Raw genomic sequence first — 17,568 nt, 5'->3', positions numbered from 1 at the left:
GCACACAGAGAAGTAAAACATTGTGCCACTTTCGAAATGTAAAATACATATCTCCACAGATTTTTTTTTCTGAAGGGGATACCTTAAAATAAAGACTTAATAGGTTGATGCTACATAAAATGTGCTGCATATACATATATTTGCTTAAATATATATGCATGTATGAAAATTATGGATTTCCATGTTTGTAAATATGTCCCTGACATGTAAATATATGTCATTAACACATATAGTGTCCAGCAGTCTGATGAAAGAATTCCAAAGTTGTTCATAATATGAGGGTTTTATTATTGTGGTTATGGGTTTGGTTGTGATTTTTATGTTGCAGCTATTATTCTTTCTTATCCCACGGAAGAAAGTGATAAAAGTATATCCATCAGACTTGTGGTTAGAGGTATTTTTAATGAAATAAAGAATGTGGATTTTAATCAGACATGACAGTTCAAAGATACAAGTCAAAGATAAAGGAACATATATCTATAATCCCAACTTGGTATTCCTTGCTGAAGAAAATGTCATGATGAGTTAGATATCAGAGTCAAGACCTATATGTCAAGACATTAAGGCAATGTGGATACATAACTTAATCAATCAATATTTTTCCTATTTTATTTTCCCCAATTCAACATAAAAATAATGCTAAAATTTATTTTTTAAAATTTGAGTTCCAAATTCTCTCTCTTATTACCACCCTCCCTCTTTAAGAAGGCAAACAATTCAATAAAGTTTATGCATGTGTAGGCATGCAAAACATTTCCATATTAAGTTGTGAAAGAAAACAGAAAAAAAAACTCAAGAAAAAGAAAGTTAAAAAATATGCTACAATCTGTATTCACACTCCATCAGTTCTCTCTCTGAGAATGGGTAGCAATCTTTCATCATAAGTCCCTCAGAGTTCTCTTGGATGACTGTATTACTGATAAGAGCTATCCTATTCACACCTGATCATCTTACAATATTGCTGTTAATTTGGACACATTACGTTTCAGTTTCGTCAGCTCATGTACCTCTTTCCAGGATTCTTTGAAAGGATTATACTCATCATTTCTTATATCATAATAGTATTCCAACATAATCACATGCAAAATTTTTTTCAGCCTTTTCCCAATTAATGGGCATCCTCTCAATTTTCAATTATTTGCCATCAGAATAGAGCTGTTATAAATCTTTTTTGCAACTATTCGTCCTTTTCCTTTTTGTTTTTGTATCTCTTTATGGATATAGAACTAATAGTGGCATTGCTAGGTTATTATTTATTCTCTTATTTATCTATTCATTTATTAATTATTTGTCTTTTTATTTATTGGTTTGTTTGTTTGATTGTTTGCTTGTTGTTTATTTATTTCAATCTTAATAGTCTTTTATTTTTCCAGTTACATGTAAAGATACTTTTCAATATTTGTTTTTTATAAGATTTTCAGTTCCAGATTTTTCTTCTTCCCTCCCTTCCCTCCCCAAAACAGAAAGCAATCTCGTATAGGTATGTAAAATCACATTAAACATATCTTCACATTAACTGAGTTGTGAAAGAATCAAAACAAAAGCAATAAACTTCAGAAAGAAAAAAAAAAGGAAAGAAAAAGTAGAAATAATAAGGTTCACTTTGCATTCATATTCCGCACTCCTTTTTTTCTGGATGTGGAGAGCATTTTCAATCATGAGTCCTTTGGAATTGTCTTGAATCATTATTGCAGAGAAGAGCTAAGTCTATCACAGTTGATCATCATATAATGTTACTGTTACTGTGTACAATGTTCTTCTGGTTCTGCTCACTTCACTAAGCATCAGTCCACTTAAGTCATTCCAGGTTTTTCTGAAATCTGGCTGCTCATAAGTTTCTTTGTTCTTAACCTTGATTTTTTTTTGTTTATTCAGAATTTTATTTTTCACAAATTACATGCAAATACAAATTTTGACAGCAATTTAAAAGAAAACTTTCTGTTCCAATTCTCTTCCTCCCTCCCCCTCCCCACCAAGAACTCAAGCAATTCAATATGAGCTATACATGAGAAGTCATGAAAACATTTCCACCTTAGCCAGGCTTTGAAAGAAAACAGACAAAACCAAAACCAGATAAAGGAACTAACAAAAACAATATGCTTCAATCTATATTCAGACACCATCCGTTCTCTGTCTTTAGATGGACTTCATTTTTCATAAGACCTTCAGAGTTGTCTTGGATCATTGTAGTGCTGAAAATAACCAAGTCATTCACAGCAGATCATCTCACAATACTGTTGTTATTTTGTATACAGTTACTTTGCAACAGCTCATGCAGGTCCTTCAAATTCTTTCTGATAGCATCCTGCTCATCATTTTTTTATAGTAAACTACATTTATATAGTATCTTAAAGAGGGATCACCTTACAATAAACCCATGAAATTGATTATTGCAATAGTAATAGATAATATTTATGTAGGGCCCTATAACTGACAAAGAATTTTCTTCACAATAGCCCAGGAAAATAAGTAACAGGTTTGTCATCATCATCAATTGCTCCTCATCATCATGCCTCATCTCACAATCATCATCAATCTATCAATCAATCATTATGATCACCATCATCATCATCATCATCATCATCAAACATGTTACACATTACTCTTGCCTCTGCTTCAAAACTTTTTTTCAAAGTTACTATTTTTGTTTTCCTCCATCCTATTCCCTTTCCATGATATTTACTCTATTTTCTATCTTCTTTTACCCTATCCCTCCTCAAAAGTATTTTACATCTGTCAGGCCCCTCCTCTACTCTGTCCTCCCTTCTTTTCCCCCCTCCCTTCTTATCCCCTTCCCTACTAATTTTCTGTAGGGTTAGATAGATTACTCCACCCAATTGAGTGTGTACCTTGTTCCCTCCTTGAGCCAACTCTGATGAAATAAATGTCTTTGAGCCAATTCTGAAGAGTGTAAAGCTCATTCACTGTCCTGCTCCTCCCCCATCTCTTCCCCCAATCCTTAAACCCTTTCCTGCTTCTTTCATGTGGGATTTCAAACCATTCTAACTCTTCCCTTTCCCCTCCCCCACTTCAATCCTCTCACCTCTCAATTTTTCTCCAAAGATGTCATGGGGCAGCTATGTGACAGTGGACAAAGCATCCATTCTGGACCCAGAAGGACCCGAGCCCAAATCTGGCCTCAGACAAAAGACCCTCACCCACTGCTTGACCCCGAGCATGCCACCCAATGCTGACTGCCCCACAAAAAACCACAAAATCAATTAACAAAAAAAATGCTTTTTACAGATATCTCTTCATTATCAATTCCCTCCTGTGCCCCCTATCTAAATTTATTCCTATCATTTGTCGTAATACTGAGGGAGTTCTTATAAGTTATACATATCATCTTCCAATGTAGGAATGTAAATAGTTTAACCTTTTAATATTCCTCTTGATTTCTTCTTCCTGTATATGATTCTCTAGGGTTTCTATTTGAAAGTCAAATTTTCTATTCATTTTAGGTCTTTTCATCAGGAATACCTGAAAGTCCTCTGGCACAGCCTGCCTGGGACTAGATCTGTGTTGGCTTGACCTCGGGGTTGGTTTCCACTCCCACCCCAGCACAGCAGACCCCTCCTGCCAACCTTCTAAGCTATCATTGGCTGGAAAATAATCTCACCCCATTCTTTTGTGGCTCCTGCTGCTTCAGGTGTTGTCTTATGGCATTATTGGAAGGGATTTGGGGGGATTTGGGAGAGAGCTCTGAGGAGGCACAGCCTGTCCTCCACCATACTGCTGTTCATCATTTCTTAAGGCACAATAGTATGCCATTACATTCATACACCACAACTTGTTCAGCCATTCCCCACTTGATGGGCATTCAACTGATTTCCAATTCTTTGCCACTACAAAGAGAGTTTCTATAAATATTTTTGTACATGTTGATCCTTTTCTTTTTTTTCTGATTTCTTTGGAATACAGATCTAGTAGTGGCATTACTGCATCAAAGGTTATGCACAGGTTGATAGCCCTTTGAGCATAGTTCCTAAATTGCTCTCCAGAATGGTTGGATCAGTTTACAACTACAACAACAATTTATTAGTGTTTCAATTTTTCTACATCTTCTCCAATATTTACTATTTTCCTTTTTTGACATCTTAGCCAATCTGATAGGCATGAGGTGGCACTTCAGAGTAGTTTTTATTTACATTTTTCTAATCAATAGTGATTTGGAACATTGATTCATATGGAAATAGATAGCATCGATTTCTTCATCTGAAATCTGCCTGTTCATATCATTTGACCATTTTTCAATTGTATTCTCATAAATCTGATTTAATTCTCTCTATATTTAAGAAATGAGGCCCCAGCTTTCTGCTTCCCTTCTAATTTTGGCTGCATTGCTTTTGTTGGTACAAAATATTTTTAATTTAATGTAATCAAAATCATCTGTTTTGCAATTCATAATATTCTCTATCTCTTGTTTGGTCATAAATTCTTTTCCTCTCCATAGATCTGAGAGGTAAACTATTCTTTCTCCTAATTTACCTATAATATCACCCTTTATGTCTAAATCATGTAGACATTTTAAGCTTAATTTGGTATATGGTGTAAGATGTTGGTCTATGCCTAGTTTCTCCCATATTGTCTTTCAGTTTTCCCAGCAGTTTTTGTCAAATATTGAACTCTTATCAAAGAAGCTGGAGTTTTGAGGTTTCTTAAGCAGTAGATTACTATAGTCATTTACTACTCTGTCTCCTATGCCCAACCTATTCCATTGATCCACCACTCTGTACCAAATAGTTTTGACAGCTGATGCTTTATAGTATAGCTTTAGATTCAGTATGGTTAGCCCAATTTCCTGTGCATTTTTTTTCATTCGTGCCCTTGATATTCTTGACCTTGTGTTCTTCCAGATGAATTTTATTTTTTCTAGCTCTATTAAAATAATTTTAAGTAGTCTGATTGGTATGGTACTAAATAAGAAATTAATTTACATAGAATTGTCATTTTTATTATACGAGCTCAGCCTATATATGAAAAGCTGAAATTTTCCCAGTTATTTAGATTTAATTTTATTCCTGTGAAAAGTACTTTGTTATTGTGTTCATATAGTTCCTAGGTTTGTCTTGGTGGGTAGACTCCCAAATATTTTATATTTTCTATAGTTATTTTAAATGGAATTTCTCTGTCTCTAGATGCTGAGCTTTGTTGGTCATCTATAGAAATGGTGATGATTTATATGGATTTTTGTTATATCCTGCAACTTTGCTAAAGTGGCTAATTATTTTAAATAATTTTTTTTTAGTTGGTTCTCTAAAATTCTCTAAGTATACCACCATATCAACTGCAAAAAGTGGTTGTTTTGTTTTCTCCTTGCCTATTCTAATTCTTTCAATTCCTTTTTCTTCTCTTATTGCTAACGCTAACATTTCTAATTGAATATTGAATAAAAGAGGTGATAATGGGCATCCCTGTTTCACTCCTGTTCTTATTGGGAATGTATCTAACTTATCCCCATTACATATGATGCTTGCTGATAATTTTAGGTAGATAGTGATAATAATTTTAAGGAATGTTTCATTTATTCCTATGCTCACTATTGTTTTTAAAAGGAATGAGTTCTGTATTTTGTCAAAAGCTTTTTCTGCATCTACTGAGATAACCATATGCTTTTGATTAGCTTTTTTTTAACTGATGTGGCCAATTATGTTGATAGTGTTCTTAATGTTGAACCATCCCTGCATGTCTAGTGTACATCCCACCTCATCATAATGTATTAACCTGGTGATAAATTGCTGCAATCTCCCTACTAATATTTGATTTAAATTTTTACATCAGTATTCATTAGTGAAATTGGTCTATAATTTTCTTTGTTTTTGTTCTTTCTGGCTTAGGTATTGACACCATGTTTGTGTCATAAAAGGAATTTGGTAGACATCCACCTATTTTTCCAAATAATTTATATAAATTTGGAATTAAATGTTCATTAAATATTTGGTGAAATTAACTTATAAACTCATCTTGCCATGTAGATTTTTTCTTAGGCAGTTCATTGATGGCCAGTTCAATTTATTTTTTCTAAATTGGAACTATTCAAGTCTTTTATTTCCTCTTCTTTTAAACTGGGCAATTTATATTTTGGTAATTATTCATCCATTTCCTTTAGATTGTGAAATTTATTGGCATACAGATAGGCAAAACTTCTTCTAATTATTGCTTTAATTTCCACTTCCTTGTTGCTGAATTCACCCTTTTAATTTTTGATACTTTTAATTTGGTTTTTGTCTTTCTTTTTTTAAATCAAATTAAGAAAAGACTTATCTATTTTACTCATTTTTTCATAAAACAAGCTCTTAGTTTTACTAATTCTATAGTTTTCTTACTTTCAAATTTATTAATCTTTCCTTTGGTTTTCAGAATTTCTAATTTGGTTTTTATTTATTTATTTTTTTGGTTTTTGGTTTTTTTTTAGTGAGGCAACTGGGGTTAAGTGGCTTGCCCAGGGTCACACAGCTAGTTAAGTGTTAAGTGTCTGAGGCCAAATTTGAACTCAGGTACTCCTGATTCCAGGACTGGTGCTCTATCCATTGCGCCACCTAGCTGCCCCGGTATTTATTTAATTGAGAATTTTTTTATTTGTTCTTTTTCTAGCTTTTTTAGTCACATGTCCAATTCATTGATCTCCTCTTTTTCTATTTTATTCATGTAAGCATTTAAAGATACAAATTCTTTGGACCAGTTGTGTGACCTTTTTACCACCTGTTGGATGAGAGCTCTGGAAACAGTTGGTACAGCTGCTGATTCAGTAGTTCCCAAGTGCCTGTTTTTGATTTTCTGGGTCCAGATCTGAGCTGGTTTGGCCTTTGCTGGACTATGCTCTATTCTTACCCTGGTACAACAGGTAACCAAGAGTGGGATTTTTATCTTTGTATTCCCTGTGCCTAGCATAGTGCTTTATACTTTGTAGTTACTATTTGTTGAATTTAAAGGAATTAAATTGAATTTAGTAATAGTATTCATCATATTGGGATTTTACTATTCACACTCTTCTGACATATGTCCCTGTCCTCCTCAACAACTTAATTCATTTTTTTCTGATTCAGGTGGTTATTTTATGATAAAGTAGTATAGCGACTCTACAAGGGAAATTAATTTTTAATATTAGTATTGTTGCAATATACTTGCCCTCTCTAGACTCCAGAAATGGGAGACTAAAAAAGAAGTAATCCCTCTCTCTATACCAAATGTATTGGGATCAAAACAGCTAATTTTTCAGTCTATGCATGATTTCCATCAGGCAACAGCTCAAATTAAGATGAGAAATAGGGACTCAGAATGATGGCAGTCAGTGGAAAATCCATCTCAGAAAATGACAGTGATAATAACTCAGAAAACATTGTTATGATCAAACCTCACATTTCCAGACTTTAGTCGTCCTTCTAAAGAATTGCTTATGATTGTTTTTATATGTTTTTAAATACATATTTTTCTAATTTTTTTTTCATAAGTAACACTGAAATTAAGTATGGATAGTTGTCTTTCTTCTCCTGATGTGATTGAAACTGATCTCAGTTCTAATGCAAATAAAACCTACAAAGTTGAACAGGGGAAAAAAAACCTGAAGGAAAATTAAATAAAATTTAAAAATCCCAAGCAACTTGCCCTTTTGTTATTATGGCATTTGAAGTCCCAATGATGCTGTAATTCACTTTGTAAATCATAGCTAAATGAGGGTCATTGTTGATACATACATTGTTTCAATGTGGGAATTAAGATTATGTCTACTTTGGGGTGGCTAGGTGGCGCAGTGGATAAAGCACCGGCCCTGGATTCAGGAGTACCTGGGTTCAAATCTAGCCTCAGACACTTGACACTTACTAGCTATGTGACCCTGGGCAAGTCACTTAACCTCCATTGCCCCACAAAAAAAAAAAAAAAAGATTATGTCTACTTGAAAACCAAGTAGATTATTATATCTTATTTATTTCTTGTGCTGATAAAGAAAAAAAATGACCTAGAAATTTTAACAAGGATTTACATCATCTCTCCCCAAAAAATCTTTAATGAAACTATGCTAATATATTTCAATAATATCTCTCTCTTTCATCTCAAATTTCTCATTCCACACTTGCAGCTTCAACTATATCTATGCAAATGCAAAACCAAAATCAAATAAACTTTCACATGATCATACTATTTTTCTCCTGGTTATCATGCTAAACTCTTATCTATCTCCATTTCCTTATCATTCATCCACTTTCCTGAGACTGATGCCTTAGAGGTCTTTAGAACCCTCTATTTTGTCACATTTAACTTGCTTGGCATATGGGATAGGGTACTGGACTTAAGAATCATAGTTTTGAGTTAAAATTTTACTCAAGGGGGCAGCTAGGTGGTACAGGAGATAAAGTGCTGGCTGTGGATTCAGGAGGACCTGAGGTCAAATCCAGCCTCAGGTACTTGACACTTACTAGCTCTGTAACCCTGGGCAAGTCACTTAACCCTCATTAAAAAAAAATATTCAAATATTGACTAATTATGTTATACTTGGCAAGTCACTTGACAATGGTGCTTCAGTTTCTTAATCTATAAAACAAGGGAATTTGAGTCTAAAATCTCTAATGTTCCTTCCAACCCTAAATACGTAATCCTTTGGATCATCTTCCTTCACCTTCATGCATCTTTTGCCACTGTTGCCTACCACCTCTTTATTGCTACTACCTCTACCCTTGGTTTTAGGACACTGATCTCTTATGGTTCTTCTCTTGTGTTCCTTTATTTACTTATTATCCAAGTCTCTGTTCCCAAGACTTTTTTCTATGGCCCTCTTGTCTCTCCGAATACTTCCTCTTAGTTAGGCCATACATTTTGAAGCTTTCATATATCATTTTCATATAAAGGACTCCAAATTATATATGTCTCCAGCTCTAGATTATATATGTCTCCAGAACTGAAACCATGGCCCTGCATTTCCAATTACCTTCTAGAAAAAAAAAACAACCTGAATAGTCTGTCTGCCTGAAATCCAACATATCCAAATATAGATGTGATTTTATTCTCTTGCCACAAAACAAACAAAATTATGAAAATACCTTCACAACAGCTTTCTTATTTCTCTTTATGGTACCATTATCCTTCCTTTTAACCACACTAAAAGTCTAGTTTATCTGAAAGTCACTCTTTCCAAAATAGGATATTTCCTTTTCTGAAAGATCTAGATCAGTTACTACCTCATCTTTGTAGTTACTTTACTGTTTCTCCTGTCTTTCTTGTTCCCTCTGAAAAGTAATTCCTTCTGCTTTCTATAATGCTTAACTAGACAATGATAACTACAAATTTACTAAGAACTGACTGGTCCCCTACCCACTCCCCCTTCCCAGGCAAATGAATTGCCTGGCGCTAACCAATCTTTGTCAATTCCAGACTCTTGATCAATTTATGGACCTCCCCCACCTCCCCACCAAGCAAACTATCCCCTCCCACTGGTTCCCCACCTTAATTCATGGACTTTATGTTATTTTGTAAAAGGATCCACCTACATTAAATAGTTTCTATTTAGAGTTAAGTAGTGTCTATACTTAATTCAGGAGCAGTTCTATGGTTTCTTTTGTTAAAGATTCATTTATATTAAGTTCCCTTTTGTCCTGTTAACCTATAAAACCCCTGTCTTCATTCCTATCTTCTGGTATTCCTAATTTCTTGTTTTGTGATACCAAGAGCTATAGTTCCTCTGCCCCAATTAAAGACCTTATTTTCTGCTATATTGATTGTTTCCTTAATTTACAGGTTAACAACATTTACATTGTCTTTATTCAAATTTTACTCCTCATTCAACAGATTATTTTCACCTCAATAAAAATGAATCAAATAACTACTACATACTTAGAACAATAAGTGGTACTGAGAAAATAAAGACAATAATGAGAAACAATCAGTGATTTCACTCTCTTGACAGAAAGTGCTTTTTTTTTTAATGTATGAGGTATTTTATTTTTTCCGTTACATGTAAAGATAGTTCTCAACTTTTGTTTATACATGCTTTACAATTTCAGATTTTTCCCCCTCCCTCCCCTCCCTTCCCCCTCCCCTAGACAGCAGGTAATCTGATATAGGTTATATCTATATATCTCTATACATATACATATAGATATATATATATATATACACACACACATATATATACACATAATAACATTAATCCTATTTCTGCATTAATCCTGTTACAAGAGAAAGAATCAGAGCAGTGATGCAAAACCTCAATAAAGAAAAAAAAAAACAACAGCACCCAAAACAAAAGAAATAATATGGTTCAAGCAGCATCTATACTCCACAGTTCTTTCTTTCTTTTTTTTTCTTGTTGTTGGAGATCCTCTTCTATCATGAGTTCCCTGGAACTCTTCTGTACCATTGCATTGGTGAGAAGAATATAGTCCATCACAGTAGGTCAACACTCAATGTTGATGATACTGTGTACAATGTTCTTCTGGTTCTGCTCATCTCACTCATCATCAGCTCACGTAAGACCCTCCAGGTTTCTCTGAACTCTTCCTGCTCATCATTTCTTACAGCACAATAGTATTCCATTGTATTCATATACCACAACTTGTCCAGCCATTCCCCAATTGATGGGCACCCTCTCAACTTCCAATTCCTTGCTACCCCGTAAAGAGCAGCTATAAATATTTTTGTACATGTGGGTCCCTTTCCCCCTTCCATGATTTCTTTGGGCAACAGACCTAAAAGTGGGATTGCTGGGTCAAAGGGTATGCACAGCTTTATTGCCCTTTGGGCATAATTCCAAATTGCTCTCCAGAATGGTTGGATCAGCTCACAGCTCCACCAACAATGCATTAGTGTTCCAATTTTCCCACAGCCTCTCCAACATTTATTATCTTCCTTTTTTGTCATTTTAGCCAATCTGATAGGTGTCAGGTGGTACCTCAGAGTTGTTTTAATTTGCATCTCTCTAATCATTAGAGATTTAGAGCATTTTTTCATATGGGAATAGATAGCTTTGGTTTCTTCATCAGAAAACTGCCTGTTCATATCCTTTGACCATTTCTCAATTGGGGAATGACTTGGATTCTTATAAATGTGATTTAATTCCCTATATATTTTAGAGATGAGGCCTTTATCAGAAGCACTGGCCTCAAAAATTGTTTCCCAGCTTTCTGCCTCCCTTCCAATTTTGGATGCATTGCTTCTGTTTGTACAAAAATTTTTTAATTTAATATAATCAAAATCATCCATTTTGCATTTTATAATATACTCTATCTCTTGTTTGGTCAAAAACTGTTTTCCTTTCCAAAGATCTGATAGGTACACTATTCCTTTCTCTCCTAATTTACCTATGGTATCACCTCTTATGTCTAAATCATGTATCCATTTTTACCTTGATTTAGTATAAGGTGTAAGATGTTGGTCTATGCCTAATTTCTGCCATACTATCTTCTAGTTTTCCCAGCAGTTTTTGTCAAATACTGAGTTCCTATCCCAGAAGCTGGAGTCTTTGGGTTTATCAAACACTACATTACTAGTGTCATTTACTACTGCATTTCCTGAGCCTAGCCTATTCCATTGATCTACCACTCTATTTTTTAGCCAGTACCAGATAGTTTTGATGACTGCCGCTTTATAGTAAAGCTCCAGGTTTGGTACCGCTAACCCACCTTCCTGTGAATTTTTTTTCATTATTTCCCTGGATATTCTTGATTTTTTGTTTTTCCAGATGAATTTTGTTATTATTTTTTCTAGCTCTATAAAATAATTTTTAGGTAGTCTGATTGGTATGGCACTGAATAAGTAAATTAATTTAGGTAGAATTGTCATTTTTACTATATTAGCTCTGCCTATCCATGAGCAATTGATATCTTTCCAATTATTTAGATCTGATTTGATTTGTGTGAAGAGTGTTTGGTAGTTGTGTTCATAGAGTTCCTGGGTTTGTCTTGGCAAGTAGACTCCCAAGTATTTCATATTATCTACTGTTACTTTAAATGGAATTTCTCTTTCTATCTCTTGCTGCTGGACTTTGTTGGTCATGTATAGAAATGCTGATGATTTATGTGGATTTATTTTATATCCTGCTACTTTGCTAAAGTTGTTAATTGTTTCAAGTAATTTTTGACTTGATTCTCTAGGATTCCTTAAGTATACCATCATATCATCTGCAAAGAGTGATAGTTTTGTTTCCTCCTTGCCTATTCTAATTCCTTTAATTCCTTTCTCTTCTCTGATTGCTAAAGCTAACATTTCTAGAACAATATTAAATAATAGGGGTGATAATGGACATCCCTGTTTCACCCCTGATCTTATTGGGAAGGCCTCTAATTTATCTCCATTGCATATAATACTTGCTGATGGCTTTAGGTAGATACTGTTTATTATTCTAAGGAAAGCTCCTCCTATTCCTAAACTCTCTAGTGTTTTTATTAGGAATGGGTGCTGTACTTTGTCAAAAGCTTTCTCTGCATCTATTGAGATAATCATATGATTTTGGTTGGTTTTCTTATTAATGTGGTTGATTATGTTAATAGTTTTCCTAATGTTGAACCAGCCCTGCATTCCTGGTATAAATCCCACCTGGTCATAGTGCAGAAAGTGCTTTTCTGTTCCTTTGAATTATGACCCAGAAGTGGGTATAAGTAATGGAGTTGCCAGAGTCTGGTCCTTCATCTAATCCTAGGACAGGGGTACTATCTACTCTTTCTGACTAGTTGCCATGTTCCCCAAATGACTCTGGCTTGTTGAGAGTTTCCAAATGTGCTACAATTTCTGTCACCACCAGCTAGTCCCACCACTTTGTAAAATGATGTAAAGTAAACCAAAGAATAAGTAAATAATGTCACTGAGCAGAGTTTTTAATGATAACATAGCTTTATACTGGACATAGTCAACACGATTCTGTGGCTTTCTTCTGTGTTCAGTAATGTTTAACTGCATGAAAAATATAGAGAAAGTGATATATTTTGGTGGTTAACAAAGTGCTAACATTTGGCAAAACATGAATAAGTGATGTGACAAAGTGATTAGGGATACAAGGAAGAAGATACTACATAAGTAAACTCACTAGATAGATAGCAAAGTTTGGGTGATTGGGAGGGCAGGGAGAAGAGCAAGAGAAGGGAATATGCATTTATATACTGACTACAACATACTAAGTGCTATGCTAATCTCTTCAAAATACTTATCTCATTTAATCTGATCTCTATAATATGCAAAATAGATGCTAATTTCACCCCTATTTTACAATTGATAAAAGAGGTAAACAGAATTAGACTTGCCTAGGGTCATACATTTAGCAGGTATATGAGGTAAGATTTAAACTCAGGTCTTCCTGACTCCAGGTTCAGTAATCTATCCATTGTCCTATCTAGATACTTGGTAAAAGAGAAAAGACTATACATCTTGATGAGAATAAAGATTAAGAGCATTGAGATTTAGGAAAAATAAATCAGTAAACCAGTCAACAAATATTAAATGCCTTTTAAATGTCTGGTCCTGTGCCAGGAACTTTGTATAGAAGTATATAGAATGAAATGATCCATATCAACAAGGGTTTTAAATTCTATTGGGAAAGGCAACTACATATGAAAATATATACTGGAATAATATATGAGACTATGACACTGAATTGAACTTTGGGAAGAGCTGTGGTTAGGCAGTATGATGAGTATGATGATATAGAATAAATGAATGATAGAGATACAACCAGTAGGATAAAAGTAATGTCATAAACAAACAACCATTAAGGAAGTCCAAGAGGAGAGGCTGGTCAAAAGTGTTGAGTGAAACAGCTAGATAGAGAACAGTGAGTTATAACTGAGAAAAGACCAACATTTCTTAATTTACAAACCACTGGTAACTTTACAAATAACAGTTTTAGTTGAGTTAAAAGGCTTTAAATCAGTTTGCAAGGGGTTGAGGTATGAGTAGAGAAGAAAGTTGGAGTAGTGAATTTAAACAGCTTTACAAGCAGTTTGAGAAATGAGAAATGGAAGAGAGACATGGGACAATAAATCGAAGAGTGGTAGATTTCAGGGATTTGCTATAGATAAGAGAAAAGGATGTATTTGAAGGTAAGCAAGAAGGAACTAGTTGATAAGGAGAGGTTGCAGATTCTACAAAGAGAGGTAATGATTATGGATGAGCTCTGCTAGACAATACAGGCAAAGATGAGATCAAGTGCATAACAGAATACTTGGCTTTCATAAAGAGAAATGCCACCCCTTTGTTAGATAAAGAAGGAAAGGAAAGAGAAATTATATCAAAGAGTTTTAAAATGAAGAAAATAGGAAAACCCTAATTATGAGGGAATTCACTTGTGAAAATAGGGAACTTATATGAAATAGTCTCATTTTCTCAGTAGAGTAAGAAGCAAGGTCTTTAAGCTAAGGGAAAAGGAGGGTAGAAAGGAGAGAGAAGGCTTGAGAAGGAAAGAAAAATTTTGAATAGCTTTTGTGGTTAGTGAAAGAGGGAATGAATTACAGAGAAATAAAACTACTGCCTTACTGCAGTGAGAATCCAATTGAGAATGTGTAACATGTACATAGCCAGAATAATTTTAAGACATTTTTCAGCAAAGCTCCGTGACTCTCCAGCTGCAGTAGAGATGATAGATGGTGGGAGTAATCCAGGGCTGTAGTTTGGAAACAGAAGAATGGTGATAGAAAAGGGATTAAAGGCCAGAGGACAGTTTAAAGTTGGAAAAAGAAATAAATAAAATCGAAGCAGGAGTAATGGTCTGAGAGAAATTATGAGTGAAAGACATTGACATCTTAACGAGGATAAATACAAGTTGATAAATACAAGCTTGAAACATAGGGAGAGTTAGAATGAGAAAAGATTTTGGTCAGATAGAGGATAATCAGAATTTATCATTAGAGAAATGGAATATTTATGGGTAATGGTGAGATGAATTATATTAATTTCTCCATAAGTAGCTGAAGTAGTGTGAAGGATTCAGTTATGATATTTAAGGAGGCTGAGTTAGGGAGTTTGAGGGACCATGTAAATGGATATTGGCATCCTCTAGTCAGTACTTAGGTCATACATTTTGCCATTATCTATTTATAATTTAAAATATCTATACATTCAAAAAGACTAGATATTTTTCTGAAATCATTATCAGACTTTAAAATGAAAATACAAAAACTAGAAAAATAATTGTTTTCTTTGTCTATCAAATACATAGCAAAAAAAAATTACTCAAAAGATTTTAGATAGTAGTTGGCAATAAGAATGAAAACATCCTCACTCTGCCTTTTGGTGAAAAAAAAAATAACTAATAGACAACATTTTCAGAGGAAACTTTCAGAGAAAAAAAAAAACACCTCGAAAACGCAAAAGCCCACTAAACACTCTGCCAAGAAGAAATATCACCCTTTTGTGAAATAGAGTAGTTTGTTTTGTTTCTCTAGACTTGTTGCCAACATTTATATAATTTTCACATCTCTAGAACTAGTAAAAAATATTTTTCTTCTCTTTTCTTCCTTTCCTTTTTTTTTGTTTTTTGCTTCTTGTGTTAATGTCCTTTTCATCTTACTCTTCTTGTCAAGATCTGAATATTTACAGTAAAACAAAAACAAAAACTTCATATAATACATATTGTTGAAAGAACTGGGCAGCAATGACAAATGATATATACATTCTGTTTGAACTTAAATTCAAACTCCTTTCCATTAAACTTTTATTTAAAAAATATTTATTTTTAAGCATTCATTTTTTTGATATATTGTATTTTATTTTTAAATAATAATCATTTTTATTATGGTTTGGGGTTCCAAATTTTATCCCTCTTTCCCTCACTCCCTGAGGTGGCTAACAATAATTTATGGGTACATGTATGATATAAGCATTCATTTAAAAAAAAGTTTTTGGGGGCAGCTAGGCAGTGCACTGGATAAAGCACCTTAACCCTCATTTCCCCCACCCCTCCCCCCCCAAAAAAAAAGTTTTTGATCTCCTAATTATCTCCCTCCCTCTCATCCTTCCCCTAGCCATTGAGAAGTTGAGAAGGCAAGTAATCTAAGTTAGACATTAGAAGTCATGCCAAACATATTGCTATATTTTCCCTATTGAGGAAAATAACCAAGAAAAAGCAAGAAATATAAAGAAAATGGGAAAAAAAATATTTTCCAATCTTCATTTAAATTTCATCAGATCACTCTCTGGAGGTGAATAACATTTTTCATCACAGGTCCTTTCAGATTGTCTTGGATCACTATTTTCGTCAGAATAGTTAACTAAGTATTTCACAGTTGATATTCGTTACAATATCGCTAGTGCCTAGTGTTGTCTACAATAATCGCCTCATTCTACTCACTTCACTTTGCGACAGGATAAATGATCCTTTCCAGGTTTTCTAAAAAAATCCTGCTCATTGTTTCTTTTTCTTTCTTTTTTTTTTGGGGGGGTGGAGCAATGAGGGTTAAGTGACTTGCCCAGGGTCACACAGCTAGTAAGCATAAAGTGTCTGAGGCCAGATTTGAACTCAGGTCCTCCTGAATCCAGGGCTGGTACTTTATGCACTGTGCCATCTAGCTGCCCACCCCCCCATTCTTTCTTATAGCACAATAGTATTCCATTCTAATCATAAAATTTTCAATAAATGTGCTCCTTCAAACTTCAACTTTTTTTTTTCTCCGAGTACCAATAAACAGTGAATTGGACAAAAATTGTGTCAGCTGAAGAAATATCAAAAATGAAAAATATGTTCTTTGTAATTAATCTTCTTTGATGAATTATTTTAAGATAAACAATTTAACTTTAATCCATTTTTTTTTTTCGTTGACTGGTCCTATTTGGTTGTCAGAGATAGTATTTTCAGAATCCATAGAGCAGAGGCCCAAATTGAATATTTTAAATATTTTCACTACAGAAGACATACTTGTGCTTCTATAACAGCCAGTCTATACCTTCATAGCCAGTGTTAAGTGTTACAATAAAAAAATGTTTTTAGGTAGGTATTACTGCTATTATTATCCCCATTTCAAAGATGAGGAAATTGAGTCTAAGAGAAGTTGAAAGACTTTGCAGCAGTCACAGTTAATAAGCACAAAAGTAAGATTAAAATCCAGGTCTTTTTAAGAGTCTAGCACTCTATGTGGTCTCTTCTCTGTACTCATTTGCATGGCGCCCTCCGCAACATTTGACCTTTTAACTACCTCTTGTTTCTTGAAAGTTTTATTATCTCTTACCTTCTAAGGCACTTATCTCTCCTGGTTCTCATTCTTCCTCTCTGACTCCTCCTTCTATATCTTAGCCAAGAATTCTCTCCTTAACCCTATTTTATTTTCTCTATACACTCTCACTTGGAATTCTCTTTTATTCTTATGGTTTTCTGATATCACTTCTATACAGACCATTGCTAAACTTATATGAAATATTGACTTCTCCCACGTGCTCTAGTGCGGCTCCAACACCCTGGAAATTCTTTTATGCCCCACTGAACTCTCAAATTCACTATTTCCCAAATTGCATGCATCATCTCCTTCCCCTTGGGGAAAAATAAAAGCTTTTATTAATTAATTAATTAATTAGTTAGTTAATTAATTAGTTAATTAATTAATTAATCTTCTTTCATTAATTTTTTTTAAATCATAAAAGTATTTTGTGATATTGCAG

Source organism: Dromiciops gliroides, chromosome 5 (genome assembly GCF_019393635.1).
Source record: "Dromiciops gliroides isolate mDroGli1 chromosome 5, mDroGli1.pri, whole genome shotgun sequence".
NCBI lineage: Eukaryota > Metazoa > Chordata > Mammalia > Microbiotheria > Microbiotheriidae > Dromiciops > Dromiciops gliroides.
This window is presented reverse-complemented; position numbering follows the sequence as displayed.